Source organism: Myotis myotis, unplaced genomic scaffold (genome assembly GCF_014108235.1).
Source record: "Myotis myotis isolate mMyoMyo1 unplaced genomic scaffold, mMyoMyo1.p scaffold_m19_p_4, whole genome shotgun sequence".
NCBI classification, from domain to species: domain Eukaryota; kingdom Metazoa; phylum Chordata; class Mammalia; order Chiroptera; family Vespertilionidae; genus Myotis; species Myotis myotis.
In genome coordinates, this window is record NW_023416346.1 from 33,280,413 (window position 1) to 33,300,186 (window position 19,774).

The window sequence follows — 19,774 nt, forward strand, 5'->3', positions numbered from 1 at the left end:
GGCAAACTGTGGCTCGCGAGCCACATGGGGCTCTTTGGCCCCTTGAGTGTGGCTGTTCCACAAAATACCAACTTCTGCGCATGGGCCACGAAGTTTCAATCGCACTGTACATGTGCGCCCACACGTGGTATTTTGTGGAAGAGCCACACGCAAGGGGCCAAAGAGCCGCATGTGGCTCACAAGCCGCAGTTTGCCAACCACTGGTCTAGATAATTGGGCTTTCATCTCAGGGGCTGTCTGCTTAGCACCTGTCAATCACTTCTATATGCATTAAATGCATTTCTGGAGAAACCACTTTCTATATGCATTAAAATAACTTTACAATTTTTCAAAATGTGTATCTAAGAGTTATGCTTCTTTCCCTACCACTCCACTAGAACAACACTGGCAAGTCACTGACCCCTACCTGTCAAATTCAGTAAACTAATATGTTTCTTCATCTCAGCTGACACCTCTGTGGCATGTGATACTGTTGTCTAACTCATTTTCAAAATTCTCTCCTCCATTGGTTACTGGCACCACACACTGGTTATTTTTCTCTATGGTCAGTGCTTAGTCGCCCCTGCTGGGTCCTCCACTTCTGATCACCTCTTAATTGTTAATGTTCTTCAGAGCCATAACTCTCCACACTCTTCACTTTATACCTTTCCCCTGGGCAACCCCAACCACTCTGCAGTATCAATGTAGTATGGTGACTTTTGTGTTTGTTTCTCAAGGTATGACCTTTCTATTTTGAGCTACAAACCAATATTTTTCAACTGACACTGGGGCAGAATTACCTTGGTGACTCATAGGCACCGTAAACCATATATACTCAAAACTCATCACCTACCTCTCTGACTCAGATACTCAAGTCAAAAATCGTAGAATCAGACACTTTCTCCCCTTTCTGTAGTTATTCCTCCCAATAACCATGTTATGTAAGTATTATTATCCCAATTTAGACATGTGAAAGTCAAGGCTCAGTGTGGTTAAGTAGTGTGCCCACAAATCTTTCAGCCATTACATGGCAGATTCTAATTCATTTCAGTCCAACTCTGGAGCTGGGACTCTTAACAACTATGGTAAATTCCCCTGACTAGGGGATTCTATTGCAGGGTATTTTGTCTTCATCTTGAAAACCACAGAGCAAGACCCTAAGGGAAGGAAACACTCAAGAGAAAAAGGTTATTGAGCAGATTAGATTAGAAGAGAGGGGAAGGCCCTTTAGCAACCTGGATGAAACATAAGCTCAAGGAATGCAGGGGACAAAGAATAATAGAGTGAAAAAGTGAATAGAGCAGGGGTGGGGAATGTCTGGCCCATAGGCCATATAAGGCCCAACAAATCATTTGGTATGGCCCTGCCAAGGCATTAGGGGTAGTTAACTGAATGTTTAACCAAATACAGCAGGCCAATTTTTAGGTTGATAATTTTGTATGGCCTGTGAATGGTATAAATATCCAAATGGCCCTTGGCAGAAAAAAGGTTCCCCACCCCTGGAGTAGAGCCACAGCAGTGGGGGCTGAAGGACCTTAGGCCAAATTTGCCTTTCTTAGCATCTTGTGATGAGGCAATTGACCTCAATTTCAGTCCTCCCTGTAAAATAAGTGATTTCCAAGTGGGAAAGGGAAAACTTTTTGGTAATCCCAAACCTGGATTCCCATATAGCTTGTACTGAAATTAAAAGGGTCTATTTCAGGGGTGGGCAAACTTTTTGACTCAAGGGCCACAATGGGTTCTTAAAGTGGACTCAGAAGAAGGAGCTGCGGCCGTATTTCCCGATGTTGCCATGTTAACACTGCTGCTGGTGAAGGAGCGGAGGGGAGAGCAAGAGAACCCTCCGCTCTTTCAGCTCCGCGGGCCGGATAGAACAGCCGAACGGGCCGGATCCGGCCCGCGGGCCGTAGTTTGCCCACGGCTGGTCTATTTACTGATACACATGACTGGTAAACATGAAGAATAGCTGCAAAATATAATAAATGGCAGTAGTTTGGTACAGAACCAAATGTACGATCTTCATAGCAAGCTCAGCCATGAAAATTATAAGCAAATTAAGAGTAAAATAATTACTCTTAACTCAGTTGAAGCATTTTTTTTTTATTGCTGTCATTTTTATTCTCTCCTCTCTAATTGTGTTCAGCCATTTCTTTTTTCCTCTGGGCTTTAAATTAAGCATTCTTTTTAGGAATAGAACTCATATTCAGTACATGAAAGGCATTGGAATAGCACATTTCTTTAATCTCAACATTCTATTAGTGTCTAGTGTTTGACAAAATTGATATATTCCAACAATTTTGAATGGGAAACAAATTGTGTTTTACTGTTGCCTCACATTGGAACACTGGAGATGTGTTCCTAAGTACATCTTAGGAAGCTACATTGCAACCACGTGCAGTCCATCTCCCCTTGCCAAATGAAATATGTTACAAATACTGGGAGAGCTAGATGTCAGGAAGACAGTTCTTAGATGGCATTGATGACATGATTACTTAGTGGGGGGTGTTTGTTTGAGGTGTCTCTTCTACCACAGGTCCACTGTTCCTTTTACCTTTCTTAGGAAAAGGATTGATCCTAAGCCTTGCTGGCCTCCTGAGTATACATGTTCACTCTTCCTATGGGCCTAAATAGTATCTAGAAAATATAGGTGTGATGCTATATCTCACCAGTAAGTGCAAGGTACTCTAGGATGAAAATTCCTTGTGTTACATTCTTAGTACTTCAAAAAGTAAATTAAATGACCTTTATTACTTATCTAAATTAAAACTCAGGTAAATTTATTTAAAACAAGTGATCATTTTAGTTAAAGCTCAGGTTTCTGTCACCTCCTTCTTTACAACATTGTCAGAATGCTTTAATGTGGCTTGTGGTTTCATTTATAAACAGATTAGAAAAAAGCCAAATACTTAAACCTAAAAAGTTACTGATTTATTTTTGAGGCAACTGAAGCCATATGGTCTTTATAAATTGATAAAAAGCAGGACTGAGATTTTTTTTTCTATGCGTTTCAGTTTCTAAATGTCATACTTGTTATCTCTAGACAAGCTACATAATTTCTGGGTTGTCATAGTTAAAAATAATAATTTATCATTACCCTATTTCCCTATAGTATTATGTGAATTGGTGAATTAATGACCAGAAAATGCTTTGCGATTAATGAAAAAAATCTGGATTTTAAAAAAAAGATGTCTCACAGACACTCAATGATATAACTAATTTATGAATTCTGAATTTTGATATCCTTTCTCTTAATTATTTTGTTTCTTTCTCATGTTTTGATAGGAATTTAAGACCTGTCAGATTGGATCATGTGAGTATTTCCTATTGCCCAAGATTCCACCTTCAACTGTGGCAGTAAGAGACATTTTGTGGGAAGATAGATATGTTTACTTTTCATGACATCAACTTTAAAAGTTTAGGAACAATCTTTAATAATATTAACTACTCCCCAATTCATTAAGGATCTGCCATATATAAATTTACCTTAACATTATTATTAAGTTCTAGAGGCCTGATGCACAAAATTCGTGCAAGAATAGGCCTTCCTTCTCCTGGCTGCTGGCACTGGCTTCCCTCTGGCACCTGGGATCCAGACTCCCCTGCAGCCCCAGCTTCATCCAGAAGGTCGTCTGGAAGGATGTCTGGAAGATGTCTAGTTTAATTAGCATATTATGCTTTTATTAGTATAGATTTTATACTTAGACTACTATATTTTTCTACATGTTGACAAACAGTTGATTTAACTAATCTTTACCTTTTGAATTGCCTGATTTATTGACAGAATAAGCTGGATGTTTTAGTATTATAGATTCAGCCAAAGGCACACACCAAATAAGCAAACTGAATAGGAAAATGCTTGTGACAGTTACGCCTGAGGGCACTGTCAAGCTCCCCTGGCATTCAACAAGATCCCTTTCCAGGGAAACCAAAGGGCATGACAAGATCAATTATCAGATGAGGCCAGCATCAAGCATCAGTAACCATGGGAAAATGTAGGGACTGGTGGCAGAGCTGGGTCAAGAGTTAAGTACCAGGTCATGTCAGTCATTTGTGTACGTGTAAGTGACCTCTCTGACTTTCTAATCACATGTGAACGGGAAGATCATTTGTTTTCAAGATAAAGATTAAGATAGGAAACTCCTGTGGCCTGGGCCATGTGTTTTCCAATGATTCAGTAACTGAAAAAAACACAGTTATTTAAATTGGGGGGAGTGGGAGGGGATATTTATAGAAGTGTACAACCACAAACTAGCAAGGAAATGGGTCAGCTCTAATCATTACTGACCAGATCTAACCTGGAGTATTAGATTCCTTTAGAAAACCATCCTTTAAAGAGATATAATCAGACTGGAGTCCTTCCAGAAGATTACTAGTGTGATGAAGGCATTCCAAGCCATGGCATAAGGAATCCAAGATGTTTAATTGGGAGTGAAAAATGTTTTAGGAAGGCTGTCTTGTCCATGAGGGATTACATTTGTTCTGTATGGCTACTTAGGACAAATGTAGGAGATTTCAGCTCAATTTTAGGAAGAACTTTCTATCAGTTGACGCTGTCCTAACAAAAATGAGCGGTCTTGATAGTGTTTTCTATTATTATAGGTCAAGGTATAAAGATGTAGGCTGAACAATGAACAGGAAGAGAGAGTGAGGACATTCCTGAAGTGCATGAATGCTTGGACCAAGTCAGTTGTTGGTAGAGTACTGGATCTATATGACTAGTTAAGGAAGATTTAAAAAAATTGAAAATACTGACACAAGTTTCTAGCTTTTATTTTTATTTTTTTTTTAATTTTTTTTATTTATTTATTTATTTATTTATTTATTTATTTATTTATTTATTTATTTTTTTACCAAGTGAGGCCTGATAAGATTTTGGGGATGATATTTTTTGGCAATGAATAACACTTTCTTCCCTTCCAGAGTTTGAATTTGGAGCCAGGCTGCCTGGGTTTGAGTAAAGACTGGGCCACTTACCTGAGGAACATCCCTTAAACTCTCTGTGCCTCAGTTTCCTCATCTTTAAAATGGAATAACAATACCTACCTCAAAGTGTGAAGCATGTGAACAATGCCTTGTTCATAATGAGTGTTCTGTTAGATATTAGCTCTTAATTGAGATATAGGTGCAGGAGTTAGCTGGGAGATAAAATATCACTGCCGGTTAGCACTGTTAAAGCAGAAATAAAGATTGTGGCTTTAAATCTGCAGACAAGTAGGTGTGCTAATACTTTGCCCCTGCTTAGCTTACCCAGCTAATCATTGTCCCTGCTGGACAACTATAGATCTTCTCTGTAGGAATTGGTCCCTTTCTTATTTGGCAAAAATATGGACATCAGTGGTCAAGTTGGTTCAGAAAGTGAGAAACTCAGGAGGCAAGTAGAAGATATTCAGTTCCTTCTTTGAAATTTACTTAACCAAATAATGCACTCCTCCTATGGTGATGAGTAAATGAGAGGAGAGAGAGAGAGAGAGAGAGAGAGAGAGAGAGAGAGAGAGAATGAATTATTCTAATGAGCTCTCTTCCCATTGAGATCTGAGACAAGAAATGACAGTTCACTTTCTAATAGGACATGAAGGAAAAAAAAACTACCATTTGAACACCATCATTTCATACCCCCAAATACAATGAAGGAAAATCCTTTAATAAAATTACCTTTCCATCACATTGCCCTTCTTTTTCACAGACCTGTGAAATTTCATTAGGATTTGGCTGGCATTAGTCCCTGGACTAGCCTCTGGGAGCTGCTGAACTAGATGACTTTTAAGGTCCTTCTAACCATGAGATGCTCTAATTCTATGATAGAATTTCACTTGTACCTGGTCAGCAGAAGAGAATCAAGGGACTGAACCTGGGTCAAAGAACAGGCAGATCCTGAAAATGTGTTTGTGAAAGGGTTGGCAGTCAAGCCCAGAGCAGGGTTTTTTTTTCTCCTTGGAATTGTTAATCATTTTTCCCTATTGTCAACAAAAAGAAGAATTTATCTACAAAGGCCAGAAGGTTGTTGTGAAGAGAATCTGATATTGAACTTCTGTGCCCAATTTTTGGCTCAGGGATTTCCATCGCCAGCATGTGCTCCATGACAGTTGGAAGAAAAGACAGCTATGTCAATTTCAGCATCTCCCTCTCTCTCAGTAATAACATTTCAAATGTGTTTATTTCTTTGTCTTAGTATTTTATTACTAGCTCATTGTTCTCCTCATCCCACATGTGGTCCCACTGCCCCCTCCCCATGCAAACTTAGGAAGCTACATTGCAGCAAATTGAAATAGAAAACCACATATCTCGGGTGATTTATTGTTAATGTGAAATTCTATCCTAACCTAAAAGTTGAGGATCAGGAATCCCAAGCTATTTCAAAATTCATATTACAAGACAGACAATCAGATGCCCCCAAACCACAACATCTTGTACTCTATTAATCGTACACTGACAGAGCCCTTTTGTTGCATTTGTATTTCCAAATAAATACTAACATATGTCACCATTTTTTATTGATTTTGGACTTTTCTGGGAAGGAAACGCTGTTAAATTATAATAAATGGTGTCAACTAAAACAAATAGTGCAAAACCCATTAAGAAGGCATTTGCTGCAGAACTTGGCTTGATTTGTTGGCGTCAGTTGAAATCATGTCAAAATAATGTCTTCAGAAATCAAATAAAAATTTGTTTGCAAATTTGTCTGCAGCAAGCATTTCTAGAGCATAAAAATCCTTAAGAATCAATATGGTTTTATTCAGTATGCAAATGTACTGAAAAGCATTACACCAAAAATTCCATTGCTGGATTATATTATAGTGTTAGTGAATTAATAAATAATAATAGGTAATAAATAATATAGTGACTGAATTAGCTAATATATTTATGAAGAAGTAGAGAAGGAAAAGATTAAGGGGGATAGTTTTTGGAGAAGATCAATTTTCAGATAAGCTAAACTAACATTTTATATTCAGAGAATTAATGGAGTTTAGTCCTGTAACTCACTAAGTCCAGTTAAACTAAATTTCTCTGAAGCCTTTACAAAAGGAAAGGAACTGCAAAATACCCAGTTCTGAAGTGATAATCATTTGAGTTCTAATATTAGTAAGCCTGCATCTATAATTTGCATAACTATGTTTGCCTTCCAGATAATTGGAAATTTAATTGCTATCAGAATAAAATTTGAGTCTTATTTCCAAACTAGTGGCCTGGTGCATGAAATTCCTGCACATTAAAAGGGGATTAATTAGAGGAAATATTTTAATATTGCTATTTGCCCTTTCTCTATAATAGAAGTGTCAGAGATGAAAGAAAATTAGTAAAATGTATATGAAAATCTTCCTTGTGTCAGAGTCTGGGGTGCACCATGGGACCAGAGTCAATTCCCTGCCCACCCACATGCACCTCAAAATTGCTCAAGACCCAGACCCAGCCGCCCCCCCCCCCCATTGGGCTAGATCCAGACCCAGCCGGTCCCACCCTTGTCAAGCCCTTCCAGGTGGGGGGCACAGCCTCAGGTCCCCTGTCCTGGTGCCAGGGTGGGGGGCACAGCCTCAGGTCCTCCAGCTCATGCCGGGGCAGGGAACATGCCTTGAGGTCACCCATCAAGCCCTGCTGGGTGGGAGACATGGCCTGAGATTCCCTGTTAAGCCCTGTCAGGAGGGGGGTGTGGCCTAAAGTCCCCTGTCAAGCCCTTCTGGGTGGGGGGTGCACCTTGAGGTCCCCTGGCCTGGTGCTGGGAGGGAAGGCACAGCCTCAGGTCCCCTGTCAAACCCCCAGGGAGGGGGCACAGCCTCAGGTCCCTCATCAAGCCCCACTGGGCGGGGGCTGAGACCTCAGGTCCCCCATCAAGCCCTGCTGGGGCAGGGGGTGCGGCCTGAGGTCCCCCGTCAAGCCCTGCTGGGTGGGGGGCGTGGCCTTAGGTCCCCCATCAAGCCCCATGGGGGGGGGGGCTCAGTCTCAGGTCCCTGCTGATAGCTCATTAAGGCTTATTACGGGAACTCTGCCTCCGCTGTGGGCACAGCCATCTTGTGTTATGGAAACCCCTGCCTCCTCTGTGGGCGCTGCCATCTTTGTGGCAGAATGATGGTCAATTTGCATATTCACTCTTTATTATATAGGATGATGCAAGTACAGTGTATCCCAATGTGAAGTCCTGAGAGTGACTGTAATCAGACAAACAAGAGGGATGCAGTTAGAATTGGGATTTCAATATAAAATCAAAAAGAGCTCATTTCAGTATACCCCAGGTCTTCTTCTTCTCCTATCCTCCTTCTCCTTTCTCTTTTCACTGCCGTCCAGGGCACAGTTCTCAAAAAAAAACAAACCCAATAAAAACAAACAAACAAAAAACAACACCTCACTTGTAGTGTTTAAGCTGAGTCTTTCATTCTTGGCCCTTTGTGTCCCCCTCTCACTGAAACATCTCATTCTTGGCATGTTTAAAGGAGAGAATTTTATAAAAGATTTAATGTCTTTATACCTTACCTCTTCCAGGTGGTTTATTTTTCTTTTCCAAAAGTTAAAACAAAACAAAAACAAGCTGAATCTCAACCACCAGCTACTATCACCATACTTTCATAAAAGAAAGGGCACTTTAATGCCCCACCTCCCATAATGAAATTAGAAAGGATAGAATCATCAAAGGATAAAAGTCCGTTGGTTTCATTGAAAACATTTAGCTTTATAACAAACTCTCATTACACTGATCTTATTTTTCTAATTTGTAAAATATCAGTGAGACTTCATCAAAGCCCAGCCCTATTTTGTAAAGCTGGTGCTTGAAAAATGTTATTTTAAACTGAACGTGTTGCTGTGATGTTCAGAAGGGAGGGCCGTGGTTCTTGTTACTGATTTTCTGTGGTGCAGTGCAGTATTGGAACAAAGCAGGAGGAGGCTATGGGGCTCATCTTAGGGAACAGACAGTAACCACAGGCTATGGGGTAAAGTAGAAAGAATGCATGGAGTACATGAAAGATAAGTAATGCCTGATCAGTGACTAAGAGTGGTGCGGGGTCACAGGGTCTTTACAAACCTGGCTGCTCAAGGGGAAATACCTGTAGGTTCTTTTCCTGGCTCTTACAAACTCTTTGACATGCATAGTTGGAATTGTAGGGCTTGGTATGTTGGGGCTGGCCTTTTGCTGTTCACATCACACTTTGTAGACAGCTTTCTTGTTGCAATGATTGGATACTGCAATTCCCTTTCCTCTGCAAGGCATCACTGATATTACCCCATTCCAGGTTGGCAAGATAGCATTTTAAAATTTATGAATTTTGCAAAGTGTTCTGTAAGCAAAGTCTTTTAGGATCAGGGAGAGCCAAGTTGTTAAATTATGCATGTATTATATCTACATCATATATTTGTACATTAATGTGTATTACAACTTCCAATACAGATCATACCAATTTCTTTTTTTCCCCCTTTGCAAAAAATGGACCAAAAGAGCTAAATCAGAACTTGAACTAAGTGTTGTCAGGGTTCTAGCTTTGGGGGTTGTTAGAAGCATTGTGAGGAAAAATCCAACAGAACAATGCCTTGTTGTTAGTTGTGAGTGAAACCTAGAGACCATCAGAGGGAGTACTTTAGCTGCTGTGAAAAGGCTCAGAGGGAGACAGATAATAAATGTACAACAAACAATCCAATGTCAGAAATGATCACTATTGCAAAATGAGACTGAAAGCCTTTTTTTTCTTTTCTTTCTTTCTTTCTTTTTTTTTTTTTTTTTTTTTTTAGCAGTTTCTACAGATGAAGTCCAAACTCTGGCCATGGCCAATATTAGCTGGATAATCCTTTGAATGTGGCTAATGTGGAATCTTGCAAGGACAAAGAGGATTGGCTCACTAACCGGCAAGAGAGGTACTGGTCATGCATGCTTGCATGTGCTAATAGTTCTGGTCTTTAATGGTACCGATTTAATGATGATATTATGCCTTTTTAATTGTTTGTCTATGATTTGACATTAGCCATGCCTTTCTGATGAATATGAAGGTTTGTTGACCAGCACTGACATTAGCTGAAACCATGATCTTTATTTTTATTTTTATTTTTTTCAACTGTTCAATTGGCTTTAGCGGAGAAGAAATCCAAGAAGATGAGGTCAGAGGAATGGGATGGAAAACATACACATGGTGCAACTACTTCACTAAGTTAGGCAACCTGCTCTCTGGAAAAGGACTATTAAGCCAAGACTTTCTTCCAGACCGAGGCTGACCAGAGATGCCTTTTAGCCCACAGGGAGTTATCCTGTTATTCTTTCAGAGTTTGAGAAGGCTTCTCAGGAGCTAGGCGCACATAACCTTATTCCCTGTCTCTTCTCCCCAATTTTCTAGGGAGAATATTTCTGAATATTAGAGACATGGAAAAAAATGACATCGTCTCCTTTTCTCTCTCCTCCTGTAGGGATTTCACAATTGAACTACAGGGGCCCTGTAGAATTCTTTCTCTCTCAGTGATCAACAAGAGGTAAATGTGAGTGCCTCAGCTCTCTCACCTCAGCAAGTGGTTTTAGTTGAATCTACCAGAAAAAAGAAGGTGATTGAAACCCTCTACTTTAGGCCCTAAAAAAAAAAAGGGAGGAGAAGAGTGCAGATTGGTTTGTCTCAGTGGATAGAGCATTGGGCTGGGGATTGAAGGGCCCGAAGTTCAATTCCTGGAGGGGAGAGAGAGAGAGAGAGAGAGAGAGAGAGAGAGAGAGAGAGAGAGGTGAGGGAAGCAGGAGGAGCGCCCCTGGGGAGGAGGGAGGGAAGGAGGCACCTATTCTAGTTAGTGGGTCTTTTGCTTGATCCAATTTCCTCCCACATCATACTTTGTGGTTAAATCCATCTATTATTTGTCTTTTATAGATGATGTTGTAGGTAATGCAAAAAGCTCTACCCCCCAAATCTCCATCAAAGATAACTGAAATTTATTGCTATTAAAAATTCACCTCTTTGAAATAGGGGATTATGTTTATAGCAGACATCTGTAAAAATGCATACATTCCATGCGTCTTAGTAAAAGTAGGCTAGGCTAGGTTATGGTAATGAATCAACCCAAATATGTAATGTCTCAATGTAGTAGTTTATTTCTTGCTCACATAGCAGTCTGTGTATTGTTAGGCCAGCAAAATGGTTCTCTTCTCCACAGTCATTTAGAGAGTTGGATTTTCCCCATTTTGTGGCCCTTGAATTCCTTAGGGCCTCATAGGCATCTACACCCAGCTGGTGAAGAAAAGAGTGAACCTGAAGTATCAAACCCTTTTCTTAAAAAGTAAATTTTTTTCTCTGGAGTTGGTTCCTGAAACTTATTCTCACATGTTATTGGTCAGAATTTAATCATGTGGCCTCATCTAATTATAAGGGAAGCTGAGGAATGTAATCTAGTCATGTTATGGGTTAGGGGAGAGGGAGAATAGAGTTGGAGGACAGCTAACAGCCTCTGCCATACTAAATAAAGATGACACACTAATTCATTTTCAACCTTTGATACCTTAATGCAGTTTTGTGCATTAAATTACTAATACTTTAGGAAGGACATTACAAAAGAATAGGATATAGGCTAGGTTAGGGGAGTGAAATAGGGGGAATTAGAGAAGTATATTGCCAAAATATGGATAAGTGATGGGAAAAGTTAGGTTTCTGTGAGGTGACAAATTTGGGGGGTCAGGACCTTTAGAAAGCTGGTGGTCCATATGAGAGTAGTATTGAGAATAGGAGAGACAGAGGTATGGCAACAATGTAAAGATGGAAAGGATATCTCAGTTTTGTTTCAGGTTAGACCTGGTCCTAATATTTATGTTCAAAATGCTTGCCCAGTGAGGGTCTGCAAAGAGTGAATAATCCAGTTTTGTGCTTATTTCTGTCAGTCATGTGTCTTTGTCAGGGAGTGGAGCAAAATACTTCCAAGGCCCTGTTCTCAGTGTGCTCCATCAGGTTCTTGTTTCTCATAAGATTTTTCAACTTAGTACCAAACCAGAAGAATCAAAAGCTCATCCATTTCATCAATTTTTGGTCTTTGCTCAGGTCACAATGAAGCATATAGCTATCCATTTGGTGTCAGGCTGCTCCTTATTATATACGAGGAAAATCTTTTCATAAAAGATTGGGTTCTGTTTCCTGTTGGACTGACCTCTATTTCATTTACGTCCTCCCTTCCTCCATAACCCTACAAGCTGTGAGAGATTGACCCATGCTGGCAACTTACTGACATATCCTTAACCACCTGGGCTGGAGCATGAGTTGATTCAGCAGGAAACAGGGAGGTGAATGGGAGGTTGGAACTTGCCAAGCAGTGAGCCGCAGCTGTGATCTACAGAGCTGTTAATGGAGCTGAATCTGATTTGTGTTTAGCTGAAAGCACTTTGCAAAGGCAGACAGGAGGAAAAGGTCTGGAGATGTAGAAGCATCGATAACCATAGCTTTTGCTTTTTTTAGCCTGTGTCCTGGATATTTTCAATGAAAAGAATCATTGAAGGTGGAGAGTCATGAGCAGTCAACCCATTCTCAATAAACAGATTTCTAAGGGTCTTAGGGCATTGTTAGTGGTGGATGGCTATTCAAGTAATGTGATGTGAGAGTGCTTCAAGGTATCTTTTTCATGCAGTGTCTTAAACCTACCATTAAACATCATGCCTTTAAGAACTTTTAAAGCAATTTTAATAAACTAGGCCTATTTAATAAACACGTATGTAGCACTTACTATATACTAGGCACTGTCTGAGGGCCTCAAATATTAATACACACATTCCTTATAAGCATCCTATGAGGTAGGCACTATTTTTATTATTCTTATTTTATAGATGAGGAAACAGAAAGTGGCCAGAAACCACACAGCTAGCAAATGGCAGAGTCAGGTTTGTAAACCCAGGCAGTCTGGCTCCAGAGTCTGTACTCTTAACCATTATACTATGCCACCTCTCACAGCACAGAATGTTACATTGATTTTGGGGTGTGTCACCCATTCCAGGAGACATTTGTTTACCTAATCACGCTACCATTCCTTATTTCTAGTAGAGAACAAAACTATGAATGTTTTGAAGGGAAAAGGACATAAGATGTCCTGAGAAGACTGTTGGGGGAAAGAGGATATCAGGATGAGGGTCTTGTTAAAGGGCTAGATCCCCCAATAATCATGTTCCCTAAACATGCACAATTCAAGGACTAGTGCTTTCATCTATAGTCTTCTAGTTTATATGAATTTGATTCAGTGATGAACATTTTCAGTCCAATATCTTTTTTTATTTTATTAGTATACTCAGATGTGATATAAGCTGGACATAAACAAGTGAATTCCCATTCACACAGGGAACAAAGGATGGTTTGGGCTGAATGGGATTCCATTGGTGACCATCTTAAAACTGGTTTCCAGTTCTGTATTCCAAGTCAGTGCACCTTGCTTTCCCAGGACAGCACTGTTTCCTCTTAGCTAGCTTCCCCATGGTCAATTTGTTACTGGATGCTGCTCTCTGATCACTCAAAGCTCCCATTAGCTTTCCCCCATCCTGCTCCTTCCTTACATTCTATTGACACCACTTTGCAAAAGGCCACTGCTATCTCTCCAGAGTGTTTTCACCTGGTGACACATAGCCCATGACTTTCAGTCTATAGCTGGCTCTTTTACACACACCTTCTGTGGCTCTTCAAATCTTTGATTTTCTGCATTAAATGACTATGTCTCACTAAATATTCCAGAGGAATATCAGATGGAAAAGGGAGTGGTGATGATTTTGGTGTGTATTACCCCACTGGTCTTTGTCCTTGCAACAATTTTCCCAGCCGAATACTATAACTAAGTCAGTCAGAAGAAACTCAAGTGCCTACTATGCACAGGGTATGCCACTGCATGCCCCAGGTCTGAGCTAACCTCACTAGACCATTATATTATCTGCTCTGAGATAAAGAAAAGATTATCTTGACTGACAGATTTTCCTTTCCCTGTGTGTAACTGGGGATTCAGCTCCTACACTTTGGTGCTGAGCTCGTTGTCTTCATAATTAATGCTAAAAAGAACAGAGTTGGAAAGAACAAGGGAACAAGAGGCTAAATCTCCAGAGGGATCCTTAGAAATGGACTTCGGTGCATTTTCCCTCACCCCGTTAATCCCCCACGGTCACATGCGGAGAATACAAATGCTCTTCTCAGGCCCGCCAGTTCAATCTCACCATAACACAATTGACCTATCGCCACTGTGAGGAGCAAAGCCTTGAACAAAGCAGCTGCCGAAAGGACTTTGTCAAGCTGGAGATGAATTATTAATATAGCTCTGGAAGGAATGGCATCAGAAACCAGGCTTTTTATTATTTACATTAATGAGCTGGAAGAGGATGCAGTGAAGAAAATCCCAAGTTTGGAGAATGCTATATTTTGAAGTGCAACAACGAGTGTAAAACCAGTGAAATCCAACAGATGTAAATTCAGACTAATATGTCTCTGAACAAAAAGCTTAGGGAGGGAATATTTTCCCGAGCAGGAAAGGGCTAAAGCAGGGTGTCAAGTCATTACCGAAATTCCCTACTGTCAGTTTGATTGAGAATGAAGCTCAGACTTAGGAAGGAAGAAAAATAAACCCAGATTGCCTGCTGGACAGACACAATACAATGCACCCATCAAAGGAGGTAGCCTTATCTCTATTAAAGATGTGTGCCCAGTACAATACACCATTCATCTCTTATCTGGGTTGAATGGTAAATTATTCTAATACAATATCATATTCCGCTCCTCAGAGGGATTCCAAATCTTCACAGCTTGATTGGCAGAAGCACGTGTGCATGTGCAGGCTTTCTGTGTACTTATTGCAATGCTAGCTGCTTTCCTTTTGCTACATACAGAGCCCTCTTTCCCACCAATAACCTCCGTCCCTTCATCAGAAATGGTATCTTTAACCCTCTCTTTCTTCACCACCCATGTATCCCAAATACTGTTCCCTATGAGCCCCAGTCTGACAATCCCAGAATTGATCCCTGCCTTTACAGGAAGCACAATAATCTAATTAGATGAGAGATGAGGCAACATTGTGCCCCATTAAATGAGAACCTTCCCAAAGTGGTTTTTCTGTTTTGTTTGAATTGTACTTTATCCTATATTATACCTGAGTTTCTGGACATTTGGTGACTTGTCTTCCTTCACATTTCTATCACTTACACAGCTCCCAGTTTTTGTCTTAAACATCTATGGTCTCTTGGTTATTGGTTGTTTATCAGACTTCTTTTTTTTTAAAAAAAAACTTATATACTTTTATTAAACAATATCATCCTAATAAATTTAATTTTGTAAATAAATTAGAAACAAACACATGTCCTAAAAATTTCCTACAACTGAACTCATTTAGGCATTAAGAGTCCTAGGATGTAGATGTTATTTTATTTCCATTTATAGATAATCAAGTGATACATGGAGGAGTTAAATAACCAGTCCTGAGCCACATAGCTAGTAAGTGGCATGCAATCTGAATAGAATCAGACTCTGAGATAAGGGTTCAGAGCTCAATACTGGTTTAAGAGGTGATTAGTACAATCACTAATACTAAGGAAGGTTCCTGGTGTGAAGATGTGCTTAACTAAGTGGCAGATAGGAACCGCTCACTCACCTTTCTGAAAGTTCTTGATCAACTCTTTTTTCTGACTTCATCTCCACTCACAAGTGGTTAAACTAAAAGAATTCTAATGCATTACCAGGTATAAAGTAGTGATTGTAAGTGATTTATTGAATAGCTACTTACAACATAGTGAGTGACAATGACCTTCCACACCAACCTCACAGCTTAGGCTATATTTTGGGTTTAGCACTCAGACATTAAGAAGTCTACCCACAAATACACAGCATATTTTATTTGTAACATCAACTCGACATAAAAATTATATACAGATACATTCTTATCATAAGAGAATATGCAAGGGCTATATTGCCACTTTGCTGAAAACAAAACAAAACACTTTTTAAAAACAAATGAAGCATTAGGCACTACTCTAACCAATCTAGAAGTGATTCCAGATGGCTTCTCAGGAGGTGGTATAGAAAAGTTCCAAAATCTATAGTGATTGATTTAAAAACTAAATTTAAGAATGTTATAGCAACAGACTTATCAAGATTGCCACAGCATAACCTAGAATGCAGCCATGTTTGCACTCTCATAGACTAAAGAATGAGACATTTTAAGTAGAAGTGACTGATGGGATGGCTTCACCAAGGGGTCTTGGAAGTATGGAACCCAAGGCAATTCAAACCGGCAAGTGTTGGTTATGTTCCAGGAAAGGCCAGAATTGGCAGAAGGAAGATCATTTTCAGACTTCATAAGACTGTTGTCAACAGTGTTTGGAGTGGTATCTAAGAAGGATAATCTGGGAACAAGACACATTAAAGAGATTTTTCCAGTGACTCCTTTGTGCATGATGGTACAGTGGAGAACTGAATAAAAAATCACTCCATAGGAGAAAACCTCTTTCTGAATCCCACACTTGGTGACAAGGTAATTAAAGTCATATCCTTTCTCAGCTATGTTTGTTACAGGACAACCAGTTTCCAGAGACACTGTATCAGAATGCAAAGAGTGATCTTGACCAAGTAGAGTCGGTTCAATCACAGCCCAGAATATAGAAGAAGTATATCTTACAGACACTGACTTTTGCTCAGAAAAGCCAAAATCATGCACACACAAAAAGATGATTGTAACACCACAAAATCCTTCATGATTTTGATCATCAGCTCCCAACCAATGACCCTTGAAAAACACAGGAAATTGTTTATCAGACTTCTGACCCACTGCTTGCCCTCATCTTCTCTGTTCCCTTTTGCTCTGACTCTAGCTTGCTTAGCCTCCTGGACCCAGACTCATTACCTGCTCTGATTTCTAGAACCTACATAATCTCTACTAAAATTCATTACTTGTTGGCCTCCACAAATGCCTTCTCTCTTAGGTAGTACTTTGATTTGCTGTTGTTAATACTCTGGAGTGATGCCACTCTGTACTGTATTTTTCCAATAAGACTTTGGGTCAGTTTAAGAAGATGGCGAGGTGTGTGTGTGTGTGTATGTGTGTTTATATGCACTTATGGAGCTAGTTGGAAATGACTTTGATCACTTTCTGTTAAATATTTAAGAAAATATGCATGGCAGGATATTTTATTATTTTTGAATTTTAATTATTTTTGAGAATAACTTTTTGGTTTTATCATTTTTTTCTACTTTATTGAATTTATTGGGGTGAAATTCATTAATAAAACAAGGCAGGAAATTTAAAAATGATCTTGAATAGTGTCAATGATATTGGCTTATAGTGACAGACCTGGGCTATAGCTATCCTAACCTTGAAGCTTGAGTCAGGAAGGCCTTTGGCAAAGTTTGGGGAAGAGGTTTAATCTAATTCATCTGCTCTTATTAGTGGAGCATAATATAATGCACACACATATTTTTTTTTAAGTAGCAATGGTTATGACTGATCATAAATGTTCTTTGGCATTTTACAGTTTAAAAATTATATTAAAATATATTCAGTTTAATCTTTTTATTAGGTTGAACTGTATGAAATTGCCAAATTTGAACATTTGGACCTACAAAAATGAAATAGCAGTTTCATACAGTTCCCTCTCCTAGTTTAGAGAGTAGGAAACTGAGGCTTAGCAAGATTAAGTGGCTTCTCCAAGGTCACCCATTTACACTAAAGTAGTAGAGCTGGGATTCAGATTCCTCTGTCTCACTTTCATTTTCTCCATTGCTCCTTTCCTTTGTTTCAAGTTCAAGATTCTGTAAAATGGCACTGGCTACAAGTTCCAGAGTTCAAATATTAGTTTTAATCTATACTGACCCACTGGAATTGATTTTGAAATGCCCCTGAACATTTAAAGAAGGGATTAAAAAACCTAAAATTGACATTTAATAAATCTTCACACAGCCCTAGCCCAGTGGTCAGCACACTGTGGCCCCTCGAGTGTGGCTCTTCCACAAAATACCACGTGCGGGCGAGCACATACTGTGCGATTGAAACTTCGTGGCCACACTCAAGGGACCAAAGAGCCGCATGTGGCTCTCGAGCTGCGGTTTGCCGACCATGGCCCTAGCCTGTTTGGCTCAGTGGATAGAGCGTCAGCCTGTGGACTGAAGGGTCCCAGGTTCGATTCTGGTCAAGGGCACATGCCTGGGTTGCGGGCTTGATCCCCAGTAGGGGGCGTACAGGAGGCAGCTGATCAATGATTCTCTCTCATCATTGATGTTTCTATCTCTCTTTTCCTTTCCCCTCCTCTCTGAAATCAATAAAAATATATTTAAAAATAAAAATAAATCTTCACACAAATAGTAATGCCCCACCTTTGTGTCCTTTGCTTTGGATTATGACAGTATGTGGATCTCTGTCTTAATTCTGTTTCTCCCTTGTTCCCTACTTCAAATTTTAATTTGCTGTCTCTTTTTTGTCACCTTCTCTTATCCACCCCTATCCCTACCCCCACCTCCCATTTTTTTGTCTTGAGCTTAAGCTCTTGAGCTTTCTTTTTTCTTTAGGGGTCTTTTCCTTGGCCAAGATCTGAATGTATCATTAACCCCAATTCAATTCATTTTCCAAAATAACATTGTAGAACAGAAAAACTGGATTGTGGAATCAGACATTGCAGAAGGGGCCAGAGACACTTGGTCTCTAAGAGCTTCTTATTTTCTTACAGGAAGAGCTTCAGGAAGAGTCTGGCAGGTGCCCCACTCTGCAAAGCTGCTAATGCGGTCCCAGAGGAACACCCTTCAGACCTGAACAGCCTCCTCTCTCTCCTGGGCCATAATACTATCCTGGAGTGGTGCTTCACTTAATTAAGTCAAACTGGCGAGCACTGTGCATATTAATGAGCACTCTAATGAGCATTAATTTTTGATGTTCTCCGTTAACAAACTATGACAAATTTTGGGTTGACATTGTGCCAAAATGAGGATGACTGGTTGTTTAAAGCTGTAAATTCAAAATGTTCCCCTGGGAAATGGAGGGCTGCTCATTAATACTTTTGGAGCTCCCAATGTCAAATAAGACAAATAAATGGCCGAATATGGTTCCCATTGCCCCTTCCCCCACCTGCCTTCATCTCTTCTGTTTTTTAAAGCAGACTCTCTCCTTAAGGCATACGCACACACTTACTCAAAACCACTTTTCACTTTAGACTGTTGGAAAAATGCTCACATCTTGGGGGTTACTAGACCTAGTAATTGCCTGCAAATTTTCAGATAATGAAACTTCCAGCTTCAAACCAGAAATACTTGGCAGGGATAAATAGATGAATGGAGAGATGTTTCTTTTAATTGAGTTGGAAACTGCATTATAATTTTTTAAAAGAAGTCATATTTTGTTCTACTGCTAATTGTTAAATAAGAAAAGTACAAGCAATGATGTGTTTAAGGCACACATCAAACCCAGAACGAAGAATAGACATGATGGCATGGGCATGAAAAGGTCTTTTGGCTCCAAACTTTCTTCCCTGTAGGCCTACCATGGTGCCCAAATTCCTGTCATTAGATTTCCTCTTTAGGGGTTTTCTGTTTTAATAGAGCTAATGTTTTATATTACCTGGGAGGGGTAATCCATTAGTTACCTGGTAACAGGATTTGATTATTTCATTACATTCATTGCCACCCTGCAGGTTGTGGAATTAAGGGTCTAAATATAGAATGAATATATTTTATTGAAAAAATAAAGGTGGGATTTCTTCCCAGCCTAATGAGGTGCCCTGGGTAGCCACAGGGAAGTCATGGGGCAGGAGGCTGCCAGGTGTCTGGGTATGTATGAATACTGAATAGTAACTTTTTCCTGTTTTCCAAATTTCCTGAATTTCGTGTAGATCTTTCCATTCAAGGTCTACTAAAATGAGGATAAG